Source organism: Ahaetulla prasina, chromosome 18 (assembly GCF_028640845.1).
Source record: "Ahaetulla prasina isolate Xishuangbanna chromosome 18, ASM2864084v1, whole genome shotgun sequence".
NCBI lineage: Eukaryota > Metazoa > Chordata > Lepidosauria > Squamata > Colubridae > Ahaetulla > Ahaetulla prasina.
Window position 1 is genome coordinate 4,249,239 of NC_080556.1, and position 17,902 is coordinate 4,267,140.

A 17,902-nucleotide genomic window follows, 5' to 3' on the forward strand; every position below is an offset into this window, starting at 1 on the left:
AGAGATCCACCCATGAGCAAGCCCCAGCTCTGAGGATCTGATCTGCAAGAGAGGAATTTTTGCATTCACCAAGCTGGGATCTTTTGGCATCCATTTTTGCTTGGCCCCGTTTGCAGTGTTTTAATTTCATTTCGCATTTGTGTGTGTGTGACTGCCTCGGTCTCCTTTGGGGAATTTATTTCACAAATAGCTTTTACGGTGAAAAAGCTCATCCGCACCTTTTCCGTAAGATGCTCAGCTTCGGAGCCAAATTTCTCTAAGAGGTTTAGCCTACCTCACAGGGCTGTTGGGGAAAGTCAAAGAGGGAGAACTTGAATCGGCGCCTGGCACTTTGTGATCTGAAGTTGGCCCAAGGGCAGGAATGGAGGAGAAATTTTGTCAGATGCGATTTAGGGCAGGGGGTCTCCAACCTTGGTCCCTTTAAGACTTCAACTCCCAGAATTCTGGGGGTCCACCAGTCTTCAAGTTGCCAAGGTTGGAAACTCCTCATTTAGAGGGTCTCGCAACCCTTCCCCTTCCCCAGTGGGCACTTTTTTTAAAAAAAAAGTCCACAGCCGCTTTCCAGACTTCGAGGTATAGAAGTGAAAAACTACAGCTTGAAAAATTAGGAAAAGCTTTTGGGGAAAAAAATGATGTTTTTAATGTGTTTAACAAGTTTTTCTCCCAAGGAAATGCCAAAGACAATAGTAGGATGTAACAGGAAGTAAAAATGCTTAGCAAATATCTACCTTGCACTCTTGGACGTTTTTAAACAACTGAAACCATTGGGAGGTGATGTGTTAAATTCGTGGCGGGCCTTACTGCTGAAACGATAGGGACTAGAATCTTGTATAATGAATAGTGTTTCTTATGGCATTATCCCAGAACTGAATTTGCCCCAAAGAAAGTGGGTACTGTACACCTCGAATACACAGTATTAATGCCTTTCTCAATTCTTTGCTGCAGATTCCCTTTTGCTATTTTTTTTTTTAAAAACCTGCCATCTGCAGTATTTTCATGCCTTGACACAAAGCCACAATAAATATTACATAAGCAGCACAAGGAACGGTTCTTAAATCCTGGCCTTTTTTTTTTTTTTTTTTCCCGCTCTCACATCTGGCTGTTTAATTTGGTCACCTCTCAAAAATCAGCGAATCTGGCTCGGTACAATTTTGGACCAGAGGAGAAGTGGGGGAAGGGGAATCTTCCTCACAGCCAGAAGATTTCATCAAAAGCTTGATGAAAGTTTGTCTTCTCCACCCAGCTCGGATGCCACTAAAATGATCCCTTGGATAAATTTTAATTGGTATTCTCAGTTTATATGGCTTTTTTCAAAACTCCCTTTCCAGTGGAGTGCTTCTCAAAGCAGGATACAGGGGAGTAAATGAGCCACGGTGGCCCGGTGGTTAGAGTGCAGTACTGCAGGCTCCTTCTGCTGTCTGCCAGCTGCCTGCAGTTTGAAACTCACCAGGCTCAAGGTTGGCTCAGTCTTCCATCCTTCCAAGGTGGGTAAAATGAGGACCCAAATTGTTGGGGGCAATAGGGCTGATTAAACCACTTAGAGGAGAGGGTTGTAAGGCACTTTAAAGTGATATATAAGTGCTATTGCTATCTTCCTCCCTCCCAGTGGTTAGAATGCAGTATTGCAGGCTGACTCTGCCGACTGCCAGGAGTTCGAATCTCATCGGCTCAAGGTTGACTCAGCCTTCCATCCTTCCAAGGTGGGTAAAATGAAGACCCAGATTGTTGGGGGCAATAGGCTGACCTTGTAAACCGCTTAGAGGGGGCTGTAAAGCGGTATATAAGTCTAAGGGCTATTGCTAAATGCAACACACAGCAAGAAAAACAGTAAAAGGACCCTTTGAAAGAAAGAAAAAAGCTGTTTCCCCCCCAAAACTGGTATTCCCCACTCCCACCAAACAGGTAATTTCCATAATAAGCACTGGCCCTGGTAATTGTAATAGCCAGTTATGTCCACAGGGTGGCAGACTTTGCTATTCCAGTGATTAAAACAAGGACTACAGGCAATCCTTGACTTACAACAGTTTGTGAAGTGACTTGTGACTTTTTCACACTTCTCCTGGGCGACCTGATCATAATTTGAACGCTTGGCAATTCATATTTATTGACAGTTGCAATGTCACCTTTTGCAAGCCAGATTCATGTAACAACCGTGTCACCAACAACTGCATTGGTTCACTTAACAACTGTGGCAAGATTGTAAAATGGAAAACTCACTTAACCGTTCCATTGAGCGGAACTCAATGCAACTGAAATTTGGGCTCGCTTGTGGTCGTAGGTCGAGAGCTATCTGTTGGAATTCCCGGATATTTTTAAAAATAGGCCCTCTAGTGGTGGTTGTATATATGGCACCCAAAGCTTTATGTGGTATTTTTGCGGTAGAAATGTTGGCGAGAAAGCGGACCATACATCTACAGGACTGAGTTCCAGTTCATCAAGGTTTATGCCTTTTAAGAAACTGTTCATTGCGTCACAACATATTCTGATATTGGGCCATCTTTGACTGGCATCCGATGATGATCGCAATCTTATTGTACTGAAATAAAAACAAACCATTATTGCTTTGCCTAGGGGGCGTCTTAAAGGGATGGCTTAATGCATATATGGATTAGAACAGTCCACCATCTGGCTGGTTTGACAAACATCTGGGTTGTTCCTTAGGGAGGGGATGGCCAAAAATGGCCAGCAGAGGGCACTCTTTATGAGCTTGTGCTATACATAATCTTTATATTTAAATATTTAAATATTTAAAATTAAATTTAAAATTTAAATCCTAAAATTTAATAAAATTTAATAATAAAATATGGTGTGCCAAAACACCCTAACAAGAGGGCGCTCTTTTCACACTCTGCAATTGATAGCATTCCCTTTCAAACCTCTATTCCCCAAAGAGCTGCCAGAGGGCACCCTTTGTATGCCCTGTGCTATAGATGGTCTTTGTAGTCCCTTTCAGGATGGTATGTATAAAATAGCTGAATAAGGGCATCCTTTCCATGCCCTGTGCTACAGATGGTCATGCTAGTCCCTTTCAGCCTGTTATGGTATAAAACAGCCTTCGGAAGGCACTCCTTGCATGCCCTGTGCTGTAGGTGGTATTTGTAGTCCCTTTTGACCTATGCCCAAAATAACCCCTGGAGAAGCACCCTTGGCATACCCTCTCCTGTAAACGATCTTAGTGCTCCCTTTCAGACTGCTATGCACAAAATAGCCACAAGGGGGCACCATCTGCATGCCGTGGCTATTGATGGTTTTACTACAGTAATCCCTTTCAGGCTGTTATGCATAAAATAGCCACTGGAGGGCAATCGTTTTAGTCCCTTTCAAGCCACTATGCCCAAAATAGCCACTGGAGGCCACTGTTTCCATGGTCTGCGATAGATGGTTTTAGTAGTCCTTTTCAGGCTGAAATGCCCCAAATAACCACCAAGGGGCACCCTTTGCATACCCTTTGCTATTGATCGTTTTAGTAATCCCTTTCAACATACTATGCCTAAAATAGCTACTGGAGGGCACCGTTTCCATGCTCTGTGTGATAGATCAGAGGTCTCCAACCTTGGCAAATTTAAGCCTGGTGGACTTCAACTCCCAGAATTCCCCAGCCAGCAAGGCTAAAGTCCGCCATGGCTTAAAGTTGCCAAGGTTGGAGACCCCTGATATAGATGGTTTTAGTAGCCTCTTTCAGGCCTTTATGCCCAAAATAACCACCAGAGGGACAGAGGAGAGAAAAGAGAGAATGAGGGAGAGAGAGAGAGAGAGAAGGGGACAGAGAGAGAAAGAGAGAATGAGGAGAGAGAAGGGGACAGAGGAGAGAGAAGAGAGAATGAGGAGAGAGAAGAGAGAGAAAAAGAGAGAAGAGAGAATGAGAGAGAGAAGGAGAGAGAGAGAATGAGGAGAGAGAGAAAGAGAGAATGAGGGAGAGAGAGAGAGAAGGGGACAGAGGGAGAGAGAAAGAGAATGAGGAGAGAGAGAAGAGAGAGAAGGGGACAGAGGAGAGAAAGAGAGAATGAGTGGGAGAGAGAAAAAGAGAGAATGAGGGAGAGAGAAGAGAGAGAAGAGAGAATGAGGGAGAGAGAGGGGACAGAGGGAGAGAAAAGAGAGAAGAGAGAATGAGTGGGAGAGAGAGGGGACAGAGAGAGAGAAGAGAGAATGAGGGAGAGAGGGAGAGAGAAAGAGAGAATGAGGAGAGAGAAAGAGAGAATGAGAGAGAGAATGAGTGGAGAGAGAGAGGGGACAGAGAGAGAAAGAGAGAATGAGAGAGAGAATGAGTGGGAGAGAGAGAAGAGAGAGAGAAAAAGAGAGAATGAGGAGAGAGAGGGAGAGAGAGAGAGAAAGAGAGAATGAGGAGAGAGAAGGGGACAGAGGGAGAGAAAAAGAGAATGAGTGGGAGAGAGAGGGGACAGAGGAAGAGAGAAAAGAGAGAATGAGGGAGAGAGAGGGGACAGAGGGAGAGAGAAAGAGAGAATGAGTGGGAGAGAGGGGACAGAGGGAGAGAGAAAAGAGAGAATGAGGAGAGAAGGGGACAGAGGAGAGAGAGAGAGAATGAGTGGAGAGAGAAGGGGACAGAGGGAGAGAGAAAGAGAGAATGAGTGGGAGAGAGAAGGGGACAGAGGGAGAGAGAAAGAGAATGAGTGGAGAGAGAGGGGACAGAGGAGAGAGAAAAGAGAGAATGAGGAGAGAGAGAGAATGAGGAGAGAAAGAGAATGAGGGAGAGAGAGAAAGAGAATGAGTGGGAGAGAGAGAATGAGGAGAGAGAAGGGGACAGAGAGAGAGAGAAGGGGACAGAGAGAGAGAATGAGTGGAGAGAGAAGGAGAGAGAAGGGGACAGAGGAGAGAGAAGGAGAGAGAAAAGAGAGAGAGAATGAGAGAGAGAAGAGGACAGAGGAGAGAGAGAAAGAGAGAATGAGAGAGAGAGAGAAAGAGAATGAGGAGAGAGAATGAGTGAGAGAGAGAGAGGGGACAGAGGAAGAGAAAAAGAGAATGAGTGAGGAGAGAGGGGACAGAGAGAGAGAGAGAAGAGAGAGAAGAGAGAAGAGTGGAGAGAGAGAATGAGTGGGAGAGAGAGAAGAGAGAAGAGAATGGAGGAGAGAGAGGGGACAGAGAAGAGAGAAAGAGAGAATGAGTGGGAGAGAGAGGGGACAGAGGAAGAGAGAGAAAAAGAGAGAGGGAGAGAGAGGGGGACAGAGGAAGAGAAAGAGAGAGAGAATGAGTGAGGAGAGAGAGGGAGAGAGAAGGAGAGAAAAAGAGAATGATGGGAGAGAGAGGGGGATGAGGAAGAGAGAAAAGAGAATGATGGGAGAGAGAGACAGAGGAAGAGAGAGAAAAGAGAATGATGGGAGAGAGAGAATGAGAGAGAGAAGAGAGAAAGAGAATGAGTGGGAGAGAGAGAGAAGAGGAGAGAAGAGAAAGAGAGAAGAGAGAGAAAAAGAGAGAAGAGGAGAGAGGGGACAGAGGAAGAGAGAAAAAGAGAATGAGTGAGGAGAGAGGAGAGGGGAGAGGAAGAGAGAAAGAGAGAATGAGAGAGAGAAAGAGAGAGAGAGAGAAAAAGAGAGAAAAGAGAATGATGGGAGAGAGAGGAAGAGAAAGAGAGAGAGAAAGAGAGAGGGAGAGAGAGAGGAGGAAGAGAGAATGAGTGAAAGAGAGGGGACAGAGGAAGAGAGAAAAGAGAATGAGTGGGAGAGAGGGGGACAGAGAGAAGAGAAAGAGAGAATGAGTGGGAGAGAGGGGACAGAGGAAGAGAGAAAGAGAGAGAGGGGAAGAGAGGGGACAGAGGAAGAGAAGAGAGAAGAGAGAGAAGGAGAGAGAAGGACAGAGGAAGAGAGAAAGAGAGAATGAGTGGGAGAGAGAGGGGACAGAGAAGAGAATGAGTGGGAAAGAGAGAAGAGAGAGAAAGAGAAGGGGACAGAGAGAGAGAAAAAGAGAGAATGAGTGGGAGAGAGAGACAGAGGAAGAGAGAAAAAGAGAATGAGGGAGAGAAAGAGAGGGGACAGAGAGAAAGAGAGAATGAGTGGGAAAGAGAGGGGACAGAGGAAGAGAAAAAGAGAATGAGTGAGGAGAGGGGACAGAGGAGAGAAAAAGAGAGAATGAGGGAAAGAGAGGGGACAGGAGGAGAGAGAAGAGAGAAAAGAATGAGTGGGAGAGAGACAGAGGAAGAGAGAAAAGAGAGAATGAGAGAGAGAGGGGACAGGAAGAGAGAAAAGAGAGAGAATGAGTGGGAAAGAGAGGGGGGACAGAGGAAGAGAGAAAAGAGAGAGAGGAGAGAAGGGGACAGAGGAGAGAGAGGAAGAGAAAAGAGAGAATGAGTGGGAGAGAGAGGGGACAGAGGAGAGAAAAGAGAGAATGAGCGGAGGGGAGAAAGAAAGAGAATAAGAGTGAGAGAGAGAATGAGGGGAGAGTGGGGAGAGAGAAAAGAGAGATGAGGGGAGAGAGGAGAGAAAAGACAGAATGAGTGGGAGAGAGAAGAGTGGGAGAGAGGAGAGAAAAGACAGAATGAGGGGAGAGAGAATGAGTGAGAGAGAGAATGAAAGAGAGAGGGGACAGAGAAGAGAGAGAGAGAAAAGAAAGAGAATAAGAGTGAGAGAGAATGAGGGAAAGAGAGGGGAGAGAGAAAAGAGAATAAGAGTGAGAGAGAGAAAAGAGAGAGAGGGGACAGAGGAGAGAGAAAAGACAGAATGAGTGGGAGAGAGAGGAGAGAAAAGAGAGAAAAGAGAATGAGGAGAGAGAGAAAAGAGAGAATGAGGGAAAGAGAAGGGGACAGAGGAAGAGAGAAAAGAGAGAAGAGTGGAGAGAGGACAGAGAAAAGAGAGAGAGAAAAGAAAGAGAATGAGGGGAGAGGAAGAGAGAAAAGAGAGAGAGGGGGGACAGAGGAGAGAGAGGAGAGAAAAGAGAGAATGAGGGGAGAGAGGGGACAGAGGAGAGAAAAGAGAGAATGAGTGGGGAGAGAGAAGGGGACAGAGGAAGAGAGAAGAGAGAAAAGAGGAGAGAGAGGGGACAGAGGAAGAGAAAAAGAATGAGTGGAGAGAGAGTGGGAGAGAGAGGGGACAGAGAAGAGAGAAAAGAGAGAATGAGTGAGAGAGAGGGGACAGAGGAAGAGAGAAAAGAGAGAATGAGGGGAAAGAGAGAGAGGAAGAGAGAGAGAAAAGAGAGAATGAGGAGAGAGAGGGGACAGAGGAAGAGAGAAAAGAGAGATGAGGGGAGAGAGAGGGGACAGAGGAAGAGAAAAGAGAGAATGAGTGGGAGAGAGAGGGGACAGAGGAGAGAAAAGAGAGAATGAGGAGAGAGGGGACAGAGAAGAGAGAAAAGAGAGAATGAGAGAGAGGAGAGAGAGAGGGAGAGAGAGAGAAAGAATGAGGGGGGACAGAAGAGAGAAAAGAGAATGAGGGGAGAGAGAGGGGACAGAGAGAAAAGAGAATGAGTGGGAGAGAAGGGGACAGAGAAAAGAGAATGAGGGGAGAGAAGAGAGAAAAGAGAGAGAGGACAGAGGAGAGAGAAAAGAGAAGAGGAGAGAAAAGAGAGATGAGGGGAGAGAAAAGAGAGAGACAGAGGAAGAGAAAAGAGAGAGAGAGGGGACAGAGGAAGAGAGAAAAGAGAGAATGAGTGAGGAGAGAGGGGACAGAGGAGAGAGAAAAGAGAGAAGAGTGGGAGAGAGAGGAGAGAGAGACACAGAATGAAAGAGAGAATGAATGTGAGAGAGAAGGGGACAGAGGAGAGAAAAGAAAGAGAATAAGAGTGAGAGAGAGAATGAGGGGAGAGAGAGAGGAGAGAGAAAAGAGAGAATGAGGGGAGAGAGAGAGGGGGGACAGAGGAGAGAGAAAAGAGAGAATGAGGGGAGAGAGAGGAGAGAGAGGAGAGAAGAGAATGAGGGGAGAGAGAAAAGACAGAATGAGGAGGAGAGAGAGAGAAAGAATGAGAGAGAGGGGACAGAGGAGAGAGAAAAGAGAGATGAGGGGAGAGAGGGGACAGAGGAAGAGAGAAAAGAGAGAATGAGGGGAGAGAGAGGGGACAGAGAGAGAAAAGAGAGAATGAGTGGAGAGAGAGGGGACAGAGGAAGAGAGAGAAAAGAGAGAATGAGTGGGAAAGAGAGGGGGGACAGAGGAAGAGAGAAAGAGAGAATGAGTGGAGAGAGAGGGGACAGAGGAAGAGAGAAAAGAGAGAATGAGTGGGAGAGAGAGGGGACAGAGGAAGAGAGAAAAGAGAGAATGAGGGAGAGAGAGGGGACAGAGGAAGAGAGAAAAGAGAGAATGAGGGGAGAGAGAGGGGACAGAGGAAGAGAGAAAAAGAGAGAATGAGTGGAGAGAGAGGGGACAGAGGAGAGAGAAAGACAGAATGAGTGGGAGCGAGAGGGAGAGAGAAAGAATGAGTGGGAGGGGGACAGAGGAGAGAAAAGAGAGAAATGAGTGAGGGAGAGAGGGGACAGAGGAAGAGAGAAAAGAGAGAATGAGTGGGAGAGAGAAGGGGACAGAGGAAGAGAGAAAGAGAGAATGAGTGGGAGAGAGAGGGGACAGAGGAAGAGAGAAAGAGAGAATGAGTGAGAGAGAAGGGGACAGAGGAGAGAGAAAAGAGAATGAGGGAGAGAGAGGGGACAGAGGAAGAGAGAAAAGAGAGAATGAGTGGGAGAGAGAGACAGAGGAAGAGAGAAAAGAGAGAATGAGTGGGAGAGAGAAAAAGAATGAGTGGGAGAGTGGGGGGAGAGAGGGAGAGAGAGAGACACAGAATGAAAGAGAGAATGAATGTGTGAGAGAATGAGCGGGAGGGGGAGAAAGAAAGAGAATAAGAGTGAGAGAGAGAATGAGTGGGAGAGTGGGGGACAGAGGAGAGAGAAAGAGAGAATGAGGGAGAGAGAGGGGACAGAGGAGAGAGAAAGAGTGGGAGAGAGGGGGACAGAGGAGAGAGAAAAGAGGGGACAGAGAAGGACAGAGGAGAGAAAAAGAGAGAAGAGAGAAAGAATGAGTGGGAGGGGGACAGAGGAGAGAGAAAGAGAGAATGAGTGGGAGAGAGAGGGGGACAGAGGAAGAGAGAAAGAGAGAATGAGGGAGAGAGAGGGGACAGAGGAAGAGAGAAAAGAGAGAATGAGGAGAGAGGGGGGACAGAGGAAGAGAGAAAGAGAGAATGAGGAGAGAGAAGGGGGACAGAGGGAGAGAGAAAAAGAGAGAATGAGTGGGAGAGAGAGGGGGGACAGAGGAAGAGAGAAAAAGAGAGAATGAGTGGGAGAGAGAGGGGGGACAGAGGAAGAGAGAAAAAGAGAGAATGAGTGGGAGAGAGAAGGGGGACAGAGGAAGAGAGAAAGAGAGAATGAGTGAGAGAGAGGGGGACAGAGGAAGAGAGAAAAGAGAGAATGAGGAGAGAGAGGGGACAGAGGAGAGAGAGACAGAATGAGTGGGAGAGAGAGGAGAGAGAGAATGAGGGAGGGGACAGAGGAGAGAGAAAAAGAGAGAATGAGTGGGAGAGAGAGGACAGAGGAAGAGAGAAAAGAGAGAATGAGTGGGAGAGAAGGGGACAGAGGAAGAGAGAAAAGAGAGAATGAGTGGGAGAGAGGGGACAGAGGAAGAGAGAAAAGAGAGAATGAGTGGGAGAGAAGGGGACAGAGGAGAGAGAAAGAGAATGAGGGAGAGAGAGGGGGGACAGAGGAAGAGAAAAGAGAGAATGAGGGAGAGAGGGGACAGAGGAAGAGAGAAAGAGAGAAGAGTGGAGAGAGGGGGGACAGAGGAAGAGAGAAAAGAGAGAATGAGTGGAGAGAGGGGACAGAGGAGAGAGAAAGAATGAGTGGGAGAGTGGGGAGAGAGAGAGAGAGACACAGAATGAAAGAGAGAGAGAGAATGAGGAGAGAGGAGAGAGAAGAGAGAAAAGAGAGAGAGAGAGAATGAGAGAGAGGGAGAGAGAGAGAAAAGAGGGAGAGAGAAAAGAGGGAGAGAGAAAAGAGGGACAGAGAGAGGGGACAGAGGAGAGAGAAAGACAGAATGAGTGGGAGAGAGAGAGAGGAAGAGAGAAAGAGAGAGGGAGAGAGGGGGGACAGAGGAGAGAGAAAAGAGAGAATGAGTGAGAGAGGGGACAGAGGAAGAGAGAATGAGGAGAGAGAGGGGACAGAGGAAGAGAGAAAAAGAGAGAATGAGGGAGAGAGAGGGGACAGAGGAAGAGAGAAAAGAGAGAATGAGGGAAAGAGAGGGGGACAGAGGAAGAGAGAAAAAGAGAGAATGAGGGAGAGAGAGGGGACAGAGGAAGAGAGAAAGAGAGAATGAGTGGAGAGAGAGGACAGAGGAAGAGAGAAAAGAGAGAATGAGTGAGAGAGGGGACAGAGGAAGAGAGAAAAGAGAGAATGAGGGAGAGAGAGGGGGACAGAGGAAGAGAGAAAAAGAGAGAATGAGTGAGAGAGGGGACAGAGGAAGAGAGAAAGAGAGAATGAGTGAGAGAGGGGGGAAAGAGGAAGAGAGAAAAAGAGAGAATGAGTGGGAGAGAGAAGGGGGACAGAGGAAGAGAGAAAAAGAGAGAATGAGTGGGAGAGAGAGGGAGAGAGAAAGAATGAGTGGGACGGGGGGACAGAGGGAGAGAGAAAAAGAGAGAATGAGTGGGAGAGAAGGGGACAGAGGAGAGAGAAAAGAGAGATGAGGGAGAGAGAGGGGACAGAGGAAGAGAGAAAGAATGAGAGAGAGAGAAAGAGAATGAGGGACGGGGACAGAGGAGAGAGAAAAGAGAGAATGAGTGAGAGAGAAGGGGACAGAGGAAGAGAGAAAGAGAGAGAATGAGGGAGAGAGAGGGGACAGAGGAAGAGAGAAAGAGAGAATGAGTGGGAGAGAGAGGGGGGACAGAGGAAGAGAGAAAAAGAGAGAATGAGTGGGAGAGAGAAGGGGACAGAGGGAGAGAGAAAAAGAGAATGAGTGGGAGAGAGAAGGGGACAGAGGAGAGAGAAAAGAGAGAAGAGAGAGAATGAGGGGACAGAGGAGAGAGAAAAGAGAGAATGAGGGAGAGAGAGGGGACAGAGGAAGAGAGAAAAGAGAGAATGAGTGAGAGAGAAGGGGACAGAGGAGAGAGAAAGAGAGAATGAGGGAGAGAGAGAGGGGACAGAGGAAGAGAGAAAAGAGAGAATGAGGGGAGAGAGAGGGGACAGAGGAAGAGAGAAAAGAGAGAATGAGGGGAGAGAGAGGGGACAGAGGAAGAGAGAAAAGAGAGAATGAGAGGAGAGAGAGGGGACAGAGGAAGAGAAAAAGAGAGAATGAGGGAGAGAGACAGAGGAAGAGAGAAAAGAGAGAATGAGTGGAGAGAGAAGGGGACAGAGGAGAGAAAAGAGAGAATGAGTGGAGAGAGAAGGGGACAGAGGAGAGAGAAAGAGAGAATGAGGAGAGAGGGGGGACAGAGGAAGAGAGAAAAGAGAGAATGAGTGGGAGAGAAGGGGACAGAGGAAGAGAGAAAAGAGAGAATGAGTGGGAGAGAGAGGGGGACAGAGGAAGAGAGAAAAGAGAGATGAGGGAGAGAGAGGGGACAGAGGAAGAGAGAAAAGAGAGAATGAGGGGAGAGAGAGGGGGACAGAGGAAGAGAGAGAAAGAGAGAATGAGGGGAGAGAGAGGGGACAGAGGAAGAGAGAAAGAGAGAATGAGGGAGAGAGAGGGGACAGAGGAAGAGAAAAGAGAGAATGAGGGAGAGAGGGGACAGAGGAAGAGAGAAAGAGAGAATGAGGAGAGAGAAGGGGACAGAGGAAGAGAGAAAGAGAGAATGAGGGAGAGAGAGGAGAGAGAAAGAATGAGTGGGACGGGGGACAGAGGAGAGAAAAAGAGAGAATGAGTGAGAGAGGGGGGACAGAGGAAGAGAGAAAAGAGAGAATGAGGAGAGAGAGGGGGGACAGAGGAAGAGAGAAAGAGAGAATGAGGGAGAGAGAGGGGGACAGAGGAAGAGAGAAAAGAGAGAATGAGTGGAGAGAGAAGGGGACAGAGGAAGAGAGAAAGAGAGAATGAGGGGAGAGAGAGGGGACAGAGGAAGAGAGAAAAAGAGAGAATGAGTGAGAGAAAAAGAGAATGAGGGGAGAGAGAGGGGACAGAGGAAGAGAGAAAGAGAGAATGAGTGGGAAAGAGAGGGGGGACAGAGGAAGAGAGAAAAGAGAGAATGAGTGGAGAGAGAGGGGACAGAGGAAGAGAGAAAAGAGAGAAGAGTGGGAGAGAGAGGGGACAGAGGAAGAGAGAAAAAGAGAATGAGTGGAGAGAGAGGGGACAGAGGAAGAGAGAAAGAGAGAATGAGTGGGAGAGAGAGGGGACAGAGGAAGAGAGAAAAAGAGAATGAGGAGAGAGGGGGACAGAGGAGAGAGAAAAGACAGAATGAGGGGAGAGAGAGGAGAGAGAAAGAATGAGGGACGGGGGACAGAGGAGAGAGAAAAGAGAATGAGGGAGAGAGGGGGACAGAGGAAGAGAGAAAAGAGAATGAGGGAGAGAGAAGGGGACAGAGGAAGAGAGAAAAAGAGAGAATGAGTGGAGAGAGAAGGGGACAGAGGAGAGAGAAAAGAGAGAATGAGTGGGAGAGAGAGGGGACAGAGGAAGAGAGAAAAGAGAGAATGAGGGGAGAGAGAGGGGACGGAGGAAGAGAGAAAAAGAGAATGAGTGGGAGAGAGAAAGGGGACAGAGGGAGAGAGAAAAAGAGAGAATGAGTGGGAGAGAGAAGGGGGACAGAGGGAGAGAGAAAAAGAGAATGAGGAGAGAGAGAGAGAAAGAATGAGGGACGGGGGACAGAGGAGAGAGAAAAGAGAGAGAATGAGGGAGAGAGAGGGGACAGAGGAGAGAGAAAAGAGAGAATGAGGGAGAGAGAAGGGGACAGAGGAAGAGAGAAAAGACAGAATGAGTGGGAGAGAGGAGAGAAAGAATGAGTGGACGGGGACAGAGGAGAGAGAAAAGAGAGAATGAGTGGGAGAGAGAAGGGGACAGAGGAAGAGAGAAAAGAGAGAATGAGTGAGAGAGAGGGGACAGAGGAAGAGAGAAAAGAGAGAATGAGTGGGAGAGAAGGGGACAGAGGAGAGAAAAGAGAGAATGAGGGAGAGAGAGGGGACAGAGGAAGAGAGAAAAGAGAGAATGAGGGAGAGAGAGGGGACAGAGGAAGAGAGAAAAGAGAGAATGAGTGAGAGAGAGGGGACAGAGGAAGAGAGAAAAGAGAGAATGAGTGGAAAGAGAGGGGACAGAGGAAGAGAGAAAAGAGAGAATGAGGGAGAGAGAGGGGACAGAGGAAGAGAGAAAAGAGAGAATGAGGGAGGAGAAGGGGACAGAGGAGAGAGAAAAGAGAATGAGAGGAGAGAGAGGGGGACAGAGGAAGAGAGAAAAGAGAGAATGAGAGAGAGAGGGGGGACAGAGGAAGAGAGAAAAGAGAGAATGAGTGGGAAAGAGAGGGGACAGAGGAAGAGAGAAAAGAGAGAATGAGTGGGAGAGAGGGGACAGAGGAAGAGAGAAAAGAGAGAATGAGGGAGGGAGAAGGGGACAGAGGAGAGAGAAAAGAGAATGAGTGGAGAGAGAGGGGACAGAGGAAGAGAGAAAAGAGAGAATGAGGGAAAGAGAGGGGACAGAGGAAGAGAGAAAAGAGAGAAGAGAGAGAGGGGAGAGGAAGAGAGAAAAGAGAGAATGAGTGAGAGAGAAGGGGACAGAGGAGAGAAAAAGAATGAGTGGGAGAGTGGGGGGAGAGAGGGAGAGAGAGAGACACAGAATGAAAGAGAGAATGAATGTGTGTGAGAGAATGAGCGGGAGGGGGAGAAAGAAAGAGAATAAGAGTGAGAGAGAGAATGAGTGGGAGAGTGGGGGGACAGGGAGAGAGAAAGAGAGAATGAGTGGGAGAGAGAGGGGACAGAGGAGAGAGAAAAGAGAATGAGAGAGAGGGGGACAGAGGGAGAGAGAAAAGAGAGAAAAGAGAATGAGAGAGAGAGAGAGAAAAGACAGAATGAGTGGGAGCGAGAGGGAGAGAGAAAGAATGAGTGGGACGGGGGGACAGAGGGAGAGAGAAAAAGAGAGAATGAGTGGGAGAGAGAGGGGGGACAGAGGAAGAGAGAAAAAGAGAGAATGAGTGGGAGAGAGAAGGGGGACAGAGGAAGAGAGAAAAAGAGAGAATGAGTGGGAGAGGGGGACAGAGGAAGAGAGAAAAGAGAGAATGAGGGAAAGAGAGGGGGACAGAGGAAGAGAGAAAAGAGAGAATGAGTGGAGAGAGAGGGGACAGAGGAAGAGAGAAAAGAGAGAATGAGTGGGAGAGAGGGGGACAGAGGAAGAGAGAAAAAGAGAGAATGAGGGAGAGAGAGGGGACAGAGGAAGAGAGAAAAGAGAGAATGAGTGAGAGAGAGGGGACAGAGGAAGAGAGAAAAGAGAGAATGAGGGAGAGAGAGGGGACAGAGGAGAGAGAGAAGAGAAAAGAGAGAATGAGGGAGAGAGGGGACAGAGGAAGAGAGAAAAGAGAGAATGAGAGAGAGAGAGGGGACAGAGAAGAGAGAGAAAAGAGAGAATGAGGAGAGAGAGGGGACAGAGGAAGAGAGAAAAGAGAGAATGAGGGAGAGAGAGGGGACAGAGGAAGAGAGAAAAGAGAGAATGAGGGAGAGAGAGGGGACAGAGGAAGAGAGAAAAGAGAGAATGAGGAGAGAGAAGGGGACAGAGGAAGAGAGAAAAGAGTGGGAGAGAGAGGAGAGAGAAAAGAGAGAATGAGTGGAGAGAGAAGAATGAGGGACAGAGAGAGAGAGAGAAAAGAGAGAGAATGAGTGGGAGAGAGAGAGGGGACAGAGGAAGAGAGAAAAGACAGAATGAGGGAGAGAGAGAGAGAAGAATGAGTGGACGGGGGACAGAGGAGAGAGAAAAGAGAGAATGAGGGAGAGAGAAGGGGACAGAGGAAGAGAGAAAAGAGAGAATGAGGAGAGAGAGGGGACAGAGGAAGAGAGAGAAAAGAGAGAATGAGTGAGAGAGAGGGGACAGAGGAAGAGAAAAGAGAGAATGAGGAGAGAGAAGGGGACAGAGGAAGAGAGAAAAGAGAATGAGGGAGAGAGAAGAGGGAGAGAGGGAGAGAGAAAAAGAGAATGAGGGGGAGAGAGAAGGGAGAGAGAAAAAGAGAGAATGAGTGGGAGAGAGAAGGGAGAGAGAAAAAGAGAGAATGAGTGGGAGAGAGAAGGGGGGACAGAGGGAGAGAAAAGAGAGAATGAGGGAGAGAGGGGACAGAGAAGAGAGAAAAGAGAGAATGAGGGAGAGAGAGGGGACAGAGGAAGAGAGAAAAGAGAGAATGAGTGGGAGAGAGAGGGGACAGAGGAAGAGAGAAAAGAGAGAATGAGGGAGAGAGGGGGACAGAGGAAGAGAGAAAAGAGAGAATGAGTGGAGAGAGAAGGGGACAGAGGAAGAGAGAAAAGAGAGAATGAGGGAGAGAGAAGGGGACAGAGGAGAGAGAGAGAGAATGAGTGAGAGAGAAGGGGACAGAGGAGAGAGAAAAGAGAGAATGAGGGAGAGAGAAGGGGACAGAGGAGAGAGAAAAGAGAGAATGAGGGAGAGAGAGGGGACAGAGGAAGAGAGAAAAGAGAGAATGAGTGAGAGAGAAGGGGACAGAGGAGAGAGAAAAGAGAGAATGAGTGAGAGAGAGAGAGGGGACAGAGGAAGAGAGAAAAGAGAGAATGAGGGAGAGAGGGGACAGAGGAAGAGAGAAAAGAGAGAGGGGACAGAGAGAGAAGAGAGAAAAGAGAGAATGAGGGAGAGAGAGGGGACAGAGGAAGAGAGAAAAGAGAGAATGAGGGAGAGAGAGGGGACAGAGGAAGAGAGAAAAGAGAGAATGAGTGGGAGAGAGAGGGGACAGAGGAAGAGAGAAAAGAGAGAATGAGGAGAGAGAAGGGGACAGAGGAAGAGAGAAAAGAGAGAATGAGGGAGAGAGAGGAGAGAGAAAGAATGAGGGACGGGGGACAGAGAGAGAGAAAAGAGAGAATGAGTGAGAGAGAAGGGGACAGAGGAAGAGAAAAGAGAGAATGAGGGAGAGAGAGGGGGACAGAGGAAGAGAGAAAAGAGAGAATGAGTGGAGAGAGAGGGGGACAGAGGAAGAGAGAAAAGAGAGAATGAGGAGAGAGAAGGGGACAGAGGAAGAGAAAAGAGAGAATGAGTGGGAGAGAGAGGGGGACAGAGGAAGAGAGAAAAGAGAGAATGAGGGAGAGAGAGGGGGACAGAGGAAGAGAGAAAAGAGAGAATGAGGAGAGAGAGAGGGGGACAGAGGAAGAGAGAAAAGAGAGAATGAGGAGAGAGAGGGGGGACAGAGGAAGAGAGAAAAGAGAGAATGAGGGAGAGAGAGGGGACAGAGGAAGAGAGAAAAGAGAGAAGAGGGAGAGAGAGGGGACAGAGGAAGAGAGAAAAGAGAGAATGAGGGAGAGAGGGGGACAGAGGAAGAGAGAAAAGAGAGAATGAGGGAGAGAGAGGGGACAGAGGAAGAGAGAAAAGAGAGAATGAGGAGAGAGAGGGGACAGAGGAGAGAGAAAAGACAGAATGAGGGAGAGAGGAGAGAGAATGAGTGAGGGAGGGGGGACAGAGGGAGAGAGAAAAAGAGAGAATGAGTGGGAGAGAGAAGGGGGACAGAGGGAGAGAGAAAAAGAGAGAATGAGTGGGAGAGAGAAGGGGGACAGAGGGAGAGAGAAAAAGAGAATGAGTGGGAGAGAGAAGGGGGACAGAGGAGAGAAAAGAGAGAATGAGTGGAGAGAGAGAGGGGACAGAGAGAGAAAAGAGAGAATGAGTGGAGAGAGAGGGGACAGAGGAAGAGAGAAAAGAGAGAATGAGGGAGAGAGAGGGGACAGAGGAAGAGAGAAAAGAGAGAATGAGTGGGAGAGAGAAGGGGACAGAGGAAGAGAGAAAAGAGAGAATGAGTGGAGAGAGGGAGAGAGAAGAATGAGGGACGGGGGACAGAGGAGAGAGAGAGAATGAGTGGAGAGAGAAGGGGACAGAGGAGAGAGAAAAGAGAGAATGAGTGGGAGAGAGAAGGGGACAGAGGAAGAGAGAAAAGACAGAATGAGGGAGCGAGAGGAGAGAAAGAATGAGTGGGACGGGGGACAGAGGAGAGAGAAAGAGAGAATGAGGGAGAGAGAAGGGGACAGAGGAAGAGAGAAAAGAGAGAATGAGTGGGAGAGAGAGGGGACAGAGGAAGAGAGAAAGAGAGAATGAGTGGAGAGAGGGGGACAGAGGAAGAGAGAAAAGAGAGAATGAGTGGGAGAGAGAGAAGGGGACAGAGGAAGAGAGAAAAGAGAGAATGAGTGGAGAGAGAAGGGGACAGAGGAGAGAGAAAAGAGAGAATGAGTGGAGAGAGAAGGGGACAGAGGAGAGAGAAAGAGAGAATGAGGGAGAGAGAGGGGACAGAGGAAGAGAAAAGAGAGAATGAGTGGGAGAGAGAGGGGACAGAGGAAGAGAGAAAAGAGAGAATGAGGGAGAGAGAGGGGACAGAGGAAGAGAGAAAAGAGAGAATGAGTGGGAGAGAGAGGGGACAGAGGAAGAGAGAAAAGAGAGAATGAGGAGAGAGAGGGGACAGAGGAAGAGAGAAAGAGAGAATGAGGGAGAGAGAGGGGACAGAGGAAGAGAGAAAAGAGAGAATGAGTGGGAGAGAGAGGGGACAGAGGAAGAGAGAAAGAGAGAATGAGGGAGAGAGAGGGGACAGAGGAAGAGAGAAAAGAGAATGAGTGGGAGAGAGGGGGACAGAGGAAGAGAGAAAAGAGAGAATGAGTGAGAGAGAGGGGACAGAGGAAGAGAGAAAAGAGAGAATGAGTGAGAGAGGGGACAGAGGAAGAGAGAAAAGAGAGAAGAGTGAGAGAGAGGGGACAGAGGAAGAGAGAAAAGAGAGAATGAGGGGAGAGAGGGGACAGAGGAAGAGAGAAAAAGAGAGAAGAGTGGGAGAGAGAGGGGGGACAGAGGAAGAGAGAAAAAGAGAGAATGAGTGGGAGGGAGAAGGGGGACAGAGGGAG